A 7764-nucleotide genomic window follows, 5' to 3' on the forward strand; every position below is an offset into this window, starting at 1 on the left:
GCCTCGGCCCAGCTGGCCACTGGGCAAGCCAGGCCGGCCCAGCCGGCGCCCCCATAACCCCTGAAACCCTAGTATGGACCGCACTACCCCCACTCCTCCCGTTCGATCCCATCCTCCCTCCTCGCGCCGCCAGGAGGAGACACAGAGAGGAGCGAGAACCCCCGCAGTCCCCCGCACGCGCCCTTGCCTCGGGCCACGTCACCGGCGCCCGACGCCCTCCCTCCCCTATGGCCGCGCCCCCCGCCCGCGTTGGCCGCACCGGCTCGCTGGCAACCGCCCATCGCCGCCTCTCCACGTCCAAGAGCTCTCCAGGGATCATCTTCATCGACCGCAACCACCGAACCTAGCCGGGATGCCGCACCGTCGTCGCCTTCTTCATTTCTCCCCCGACTGGATCCGCCATGGCTGACCGGCGATCTGCATCGCCCTGAACCGCTCCGGCTCCACCGAGTCCCCCACGAGCTTCAATGTGAGCTCCCACCTGCTTCCCCTCTCTCCCGCGTGAATCAACCACAGAGGCATCGTCCCCTGCGAGCCCCAAAGCTATCGTCCGCCATGGCCGATGAATGCATCGCTGCCGTGCTCCCCGCTGCGTTCCGTTGGTGTGCGCGAGCTCTAGGAGCTGTACAGATGTTGCCTGACCCTTTTCCTACCTCATTCTCCTCTTGTTTCACCGGATCCATCGAGCTCTTGTTCAGCTGCCGCTAGACCTCGTCGTCGGCGTCCATCCCGGCACCTCCAGCACCAACCACTAGCCCTACTCGATGCGCGCCAACACGCTCGTCCTGACTGATGTTCGTGGGTGACCAAATGGTCGCCAGAACGCAACTCTGGTGAGCCTCCGTCGTGTACTGTGGCTGCCGGCGGCTAAACGCCGATGCACTAGCATGGCACCATTAACTCAGCTCCAAATGGCGCCCTGTGTCCCTGACCAACGGGACCCACACCTAATTAATCATGGGCATAATTAACAGACTAGTTAAAGTAATCCTGATAGCCACTGACGGGCCATGCTACTGCAACGATTAGGTTTAACTCTAATAAAATTTGTTAGTAATTTGACCCACTCACCACTAGGCCCCACCCTGACTAATTAAGTTAATTAGTTTAAATAAACTCTTTTAATATTGCCACTGCCTATGACATATGGGCCCCACGCCCCCATTTAAAAAAAAGAGTTAGAAAATTAATTAGAAAATATTAATTAATTAATTAGATAATTAATTAACTTAACTAAATCTGTTAAATTAATATAATGGCTTAATTAAACTAATAAACCTACTTAGTTAGTCTAAGACAATGACGAATGGGGCCCACACGTCAGTTGACCAGTCAACACCTCTGTTGACTGCTGACATCGTGCTGACGTCATGATGACGTCAGCAAACCCTGTTCGGGATAATGTTGAATTAAAATATTTAAATTAATCCTAAAATGATTTAAATCTTTTAAAATTAATATAAAATAAACCGTAACTTGGATGGAAAAACTTTTACATGAAAGTTGCTCAGAACGACGAGACGATTCCGGATACGCAACCCGTTCGTCCGCCACACCCCCCTAACCTATCGAACTCGCAACTTTCCCCTTCCGGCTCCTCTTCCAGGAAACGCGAAACACCGGGGATAATTTCCTGGATGTTTCCCCCCTTCACCGGTATCACCTCATACCGCGTTAGGACACCTCTAGCACCAAAACTTGTCATGTCATGCATCGCTATGCATCTGCTTGCTTAAATATTTATTGTTTCTTCCCCCTCTTCTCTCGCTAGACACCGAGAGCGACGCCGCTGCTACCCAGTACGACTACGGAGTTGACGACCCCTCTCTCTTGCCAGAGCAACCAGGCAAGCCCCCCCTTTGATCACCAGATATCGCCTATTCTTATCTCTACTGCTTGCATTAGAGTAGTGTAGCATGTTACTGCTTTTCGTTAATCCTATTCTGATGCATATCATGTCCTTGCTACTACTGTTGTTACCTTTACCTGCTATCCTAATGCTTAGTATAGGATGCTAGTGTTCCATCAGTGGCCCTACACTATTGTCCGTCTGCCATGCTATCTACTGGGCCGTGATCACTTCGGGAGGTGATCACGGGCATTTACAATATACTTTACACAGCAGGTGATCACGGGCATTTACAAAAGAATAGTGAGAAGTGAATTATTATGAGGTGCACCGGTATGAGAAGGCATTGAAATGAGGAAAGGGTAAGATCAACAAAGCCTGACTTGAAACCACCAGAGAAGATAAAAGAAATGAAGAATGATGAACTAGAAGCTCCGTTAGTATCTTCATGAGAATCACCGCATAAGAATATTGATAGAAAAAGAATGGAGAGGCTTCACATCAATAAGATGGATACTCGATTAAGAAATCTGAGTCCTTCACAAAAAAAGGTGGGTGGGTGGGAAAACAAATGCAACTTGAGATGGATGAAACGAACACCGTAGAGAAAGCTGAGATTGAAACTTGAGGATGTTGCAATGATCGGATCCATTTGAAGAGAAGCAAGCCGGTTAAAAGGGATTGACAAAAACAATCTTGATTATCAAGAAGGATTGGTATCCACATCGGAGTATGAGAACACCATTTGGGACAGGTATGGAATCCACATTTGACTTCGAAGCAACTCGAATACCACAACTCAAAACAAAACAAAGGATTGGCTTGCAAAATAAGCCGGAACAAACATATGATAGAGATTTCGTCCGAAGTTTTCGTGGTGGGGCCTACACGGGCTCGATCGTACAGCACCATCATGTACAAGGCAGTGCACATGACATATGAAGCGTCCCTGAGTCGGCATAGCCAAGGACTCTTTAAGACAGAACGAGACCACTGTAAAACCAACCATGGATAGGCGGACCACTAGACGTCGAACCCCAATTTCAAATGATACATCTATCAGAAAGATATCCTACGAGTTACTTGAATTCCCACCTATGAAACTCCCGAACCTTTCCGGTTATGCAATCAGGTGTTGGGGATACAGGGGAAGCATAATATCTCACCCAAATCTAGCAAATCCTACATCCAGCCGTATCCATCCTTCAACACATAACCGAGAAATACTTCGGAAACCATCTACCCCAACCTTCGAAAATCATCCGTCATACAAGTTATGGCGATACTCCCGAACTCCCGCCCCAGTACTGGGTGGCGTCGAGGTTATCTCACCAACGAACTGCATAAAAGAGATTTTCGATGTCGGCGAACTAAACTCAGGTATTCCAGAACCGCAACGATAAAATTATGACGACAACACCTTAGAGCTCAACTCCCCGGGACACTGCCACAAAACCCCTGACAGGAGGCACCAAGACAATGTTCTCGTCACAAAACCATCGAAACGATTCCAAGATACCCGCGTGATCCTAAATTTTTTTAGTGAAATTTGAGAATAGAAGAGTCAAAACTCTACGTCAGGATGCCTTACCAGAGCGATGAGGAGACTGGGGAGTGAAAGGAATTTCCTAAACTCTCTGATATATAATTCCTAAACGACTCAAAACATTTTTCTAGACACAACTCGGCCGCTAAAAACGATCAAGCAATGGGGCTCCTAAGGTCGGGAAGGCTCTGATTACCAACTTGTAACGCCCTCGATGCGACTATATCTCCCACGTGTCGAAGCACGACTTAGAGGCATAACCGCATTGAAAGCAATGTCGCAAATGAGGTAATCTTCACACAACCCATGTAATACATAAGGGAAAGAGATACATAGTTGGCTTACAATCGCCACTTCACACAAATACATGAATAAAGCATTACATCATCCAAATACAATCAAGGTCCGACTACGGAACCAAAATAAAAGAAGACTACCCCAAAAGCTACACAGATCCCCGATCGTCCCGACTGGGCTCCACTACTGATCAACTAGAACAAAACAACACAAAGGACAAGATCTTCATCGAGCCCCTCCTGAGCTTGGTTGCGTCACCTGCTCGGTAACATCGGCACCTGCAAACTGGTTTTGGAAGTATCTGTGAGCCACAGGGACTCAGCAATCTCGCACCCTCGCGATCAAGACTATTTAAGCTTATGGGTAAGGTAAAGGTATGAGGTGGAGCTGCAGCAAGCGACTAGCATATATGGTGTTTAACATACGCAAATGAGAGCGAGAAGAGAAGGCAAAAACACGGTCGAACAACTATGATCAAGAAGTGATCCTAGAACAACCTACGTCAAGCATTACTCCAACACCGTGTTCACTTCCCGGACTCTGCCGGAAAGAGACCATCACGGTTACACACGCGGTTGATGCATTTTAATTAAGTTAAGGATCAAGTTATCTACAACCGGACATTAACAAATTCCCATCTGCCCATAACCGCGGGCACGACTTTCGAAAGTTCAAAACCCCGCAGGGGAGTCCCAACTTAGCCCATGACAAGCTCTCACGGTCAACGAAGAAATAGATCTCCTCCCGAGACATTCCGATCAGACTCGGTATCCCGGTTCTACAAGACATCCTCGACAATGGTAAAACAAGTCCAGCAAGACCACCCGCTGTGCCGACAAATCCCGATAGGAGCTGCACATATCTCGTTCTCAGGGCACACCAGATAAGCTAAGCGTACAGGAGCCGACATAACCCTAGTTGCCAAGGGTTGGCCCTGCACGGTGCTCTGGGTTGGACCAACACTCAGAGGAGCACTGGTCCGGGGGTTTAAAATAAGATGACCCTTGGGCTGGCCTAATCCAAGGGAAAAGAGGCTAGGCGGCAAATGGTAAAACCAATGTTGGGCCTTGCTGGAGGAGTTTTATTCAAAGCGAACTGTCAAGGGGTTCCCATTATAACCCAATCGCGTAAGGAACGCAAAATCCGGGAACATAACACCGATATGACGGAAACTAGGGCAGCAAGAGTGGAACAAAACACCAGGCATAAGGCCGAGCCTTCCACCCTTTACCAAGTATATAGATGCATTAATTAAATAAGGTATATTGTGATATCCCAACAAGTAAACATGTTCCAACAAGGAACAACATCTCCATGTTCCAACAAGGAACAAACTTCAATCTTCACCTGCAACTAACAATGCTATAAGAGGGGTTGAGCAAAGCAGGAACATAGCCAAACAACGGTTTGCTAGGGCAAGGTGGGTTAGAGGCTTGGTTCAACAATATGGGAGGCATGATAAGCAAGTGGTAGGTATCACAGCATAGGCATAGCAAAAGAGCGAGCAACTAAGCAAGCAAAGATAGAAGTGATTTCGAGGGTATGATCATCTTGCCTGAAATCCCGCAAGGAAGAAGAACGAGTCCATGAAGAAGACAAACGGACGTAGTCAAACGGGTCCTCACAAACGCGATGTTATTGGAACCAACCCGAAGGAGCAAACACCGGAAAGGAAGCACACAACATAGTAAACAAACCACACATGAACATGGTATGATATGCGAGATGCGGTATGCGATGCATATGCATGATTTGACAAGGAATGCATGAACCTGGCCTCAACTTGGAAAGCCAAGTGTGCCACTGGAAATATGAGATGAAATCGCTTGAAAACGATATAAGGAACGCCGGAATCGGAGTTACGGTTTGGAAATGACAAGCAATTCAAATATGGCACCGTTCTGCGATTTACAGCAAGTAGCCATCTAAATGCAACAAGATGAACATGCTACAGCACCCAAACATGGCATCAAAATACATGGCAGGAACACATTCATGATGCTTAACAAAAGACTAGCACTGAGCTACGGCCAATTCATCCATTAAGAGGTCCAAACAAGCATGGCAAAAATGCATATGGTAAACAGATTTCAGACTTAGTGAAATTAACACAAGTCTGGAATTTCAGATCAGGTAGCACTCTTTGGAGCATGAAAACTATAAGCTACAGGGCCTGAACATGGCAAAGTAAAGCATGGCATGGAGCTACTCAAAGAGCTTAACAAAAGTCCCTTAGTGACCTTGAGCCAAAAGGGATCATAAAATGCATTTGCAAGCATGTGAACATGGCAAAAACATAATCAGTTCTCAGACTTGGTGAAAACTGGGACATGCTGAAACAGATATCAAGTAGGCATGTTTACGAGCTCGATGCACTCACTACAGAGCATGTCATGATAATCCAAGCATACACCCATCATGAATACACAAAATACGAGCTAGACATGGCAAGAACAACAACATAGCATGCACGGATCAACTAAACATCCTCGGCAAAATCGCTAACAAGTAGACAATCTGCCCAGATTCACGAAATAGCAAAAGTAGAGCTCGATTGACTCAAGCTAGGATGCGCCATAATTGCAAACAAAGACATGGATGGATAGAGCACTACAAGATTAACAAAACATCCTTACTGATCATCCTCAAAAGAGGCACGGATCACTAGGAAACAACATGAACATTTGACATCATGAGATAAACAGATCAAGGACTTGGTGGAAATGCTAAGTCCCTGAAATCAGCACTAACAAGTGCACCACTTTGCAAGCTTGTGCAAGTCACCACACACATCACAAAAATACATGGGTTGCACCTCTGGAAAGATGACAAAACCCTTAACAAAACATATGTAGAGCTCATGGGCATATCATGCACACAATAATCATGGCAAAAATGACAAATATCTAAATGGAGCAGCAGATCTGACAATTATCTCAAGTAGCCTACTTCTAACAGCATTTCGGGCATCAAGATGAACTCAAATGAAAATGATGCAATGAGATTAAATGATGTGCTCTCAAAGACGAACATTTTGATATGTTATATGCATAAATCGGAGCTACGGATGCAAAGTTACGGCATGATGAACATAGGCATGTGAATCTGGAAATTTCGAGGAAAAAACAGACAGGCGCGAGACAACTAAATGACGCCTAGGCGAGGCTTACGCGAGGAGGCTCACCAGCGGGCCATTGGGCCGGAGTGGAAGGAGAGACGGACTAGGCCGGCTGAACCGTGGGCCTTAGGAGGCGCTGTGGCCCAGGAGGGAGTCAACGGCGAAGCGGATCGGGGCTCTCCCGATCCCGTCCGGCGGCGGCGGCGTGAAGGAACTCCGGCGAGGGGTTGGGAGATCTTTGGCGAGGCAGGGAGGCAAGGAAGCACCGGATCCGGCGGGGCTCGGCTCCCCGGGCCCGGATCTGGCCATGACGAGACGGCGGCGCTAGGGCCCCATGGCAGAGCAGCGGCGGGAACCGGCGGCGGTGCGAAGCCAGGACGCGCCGCTCCGGCGAAGAAGGTGCGGTGGCGGAGAACAGGCATCGGCGGCGGAGCAAGCGCCGGCGGAGAGGCGGTTGGCGGCGCGGGGCGTGTGGGCCAGGAGGGCTCAGTGCGGGCCTGCCCGGGCTGCGGCGGAGGGGGCCGGCCGGGTACACATGGCACGCTCTGATTGGGCGCGGGCGGCGGCGGAGGTTGAAACGGACACGTCCGCCGGCGAGGTTTTTGTCCGGCGCACGAGGAGAGGGAGGGATCTAGAGTTTGCACCGCGAATTTCGGAGGGGATCACATCTTTATAGGTAGAGGGAGCTAGGAGAGTCCAAATGAGGTGCGGTTTGCGGCCACACGATCGTGATTGAACGACCGACATGATGGAGGGGGTTTAGATGGGTTTTGGGCCACTTTGGAGGGGTGTTGGGCTGCAACACACACGAGGCCTTTTCGGTCCCTCGGTTAACCGTTGGAGTATCAAACGAAGTCCAAATGGCACGAAACTTGACAGGCGGTCTACCGGTAGTAAACCAAGGCCGCTTGGAAAGTCTCGGTCCAATCCGGAAATGTTTAATCCCCACACACG

The sequence above is a fragment of the Triticum aestivum genome, chromosome 5A (genome assembly GCF_018294505.1).
Source record: "Triticum aestivum cultivar Chinese Spring chromosome 5A, IWGSC CS RefSeq v2.1, whole genome shotgun sequence".
NCBI classification, from domain to species: domain Eukaryota; kingdom Viridiplantae; phylum Streptophyta; class Magnoliopsida; order Poales; family Poaceae; genus Triticum; species Triticum aestivum.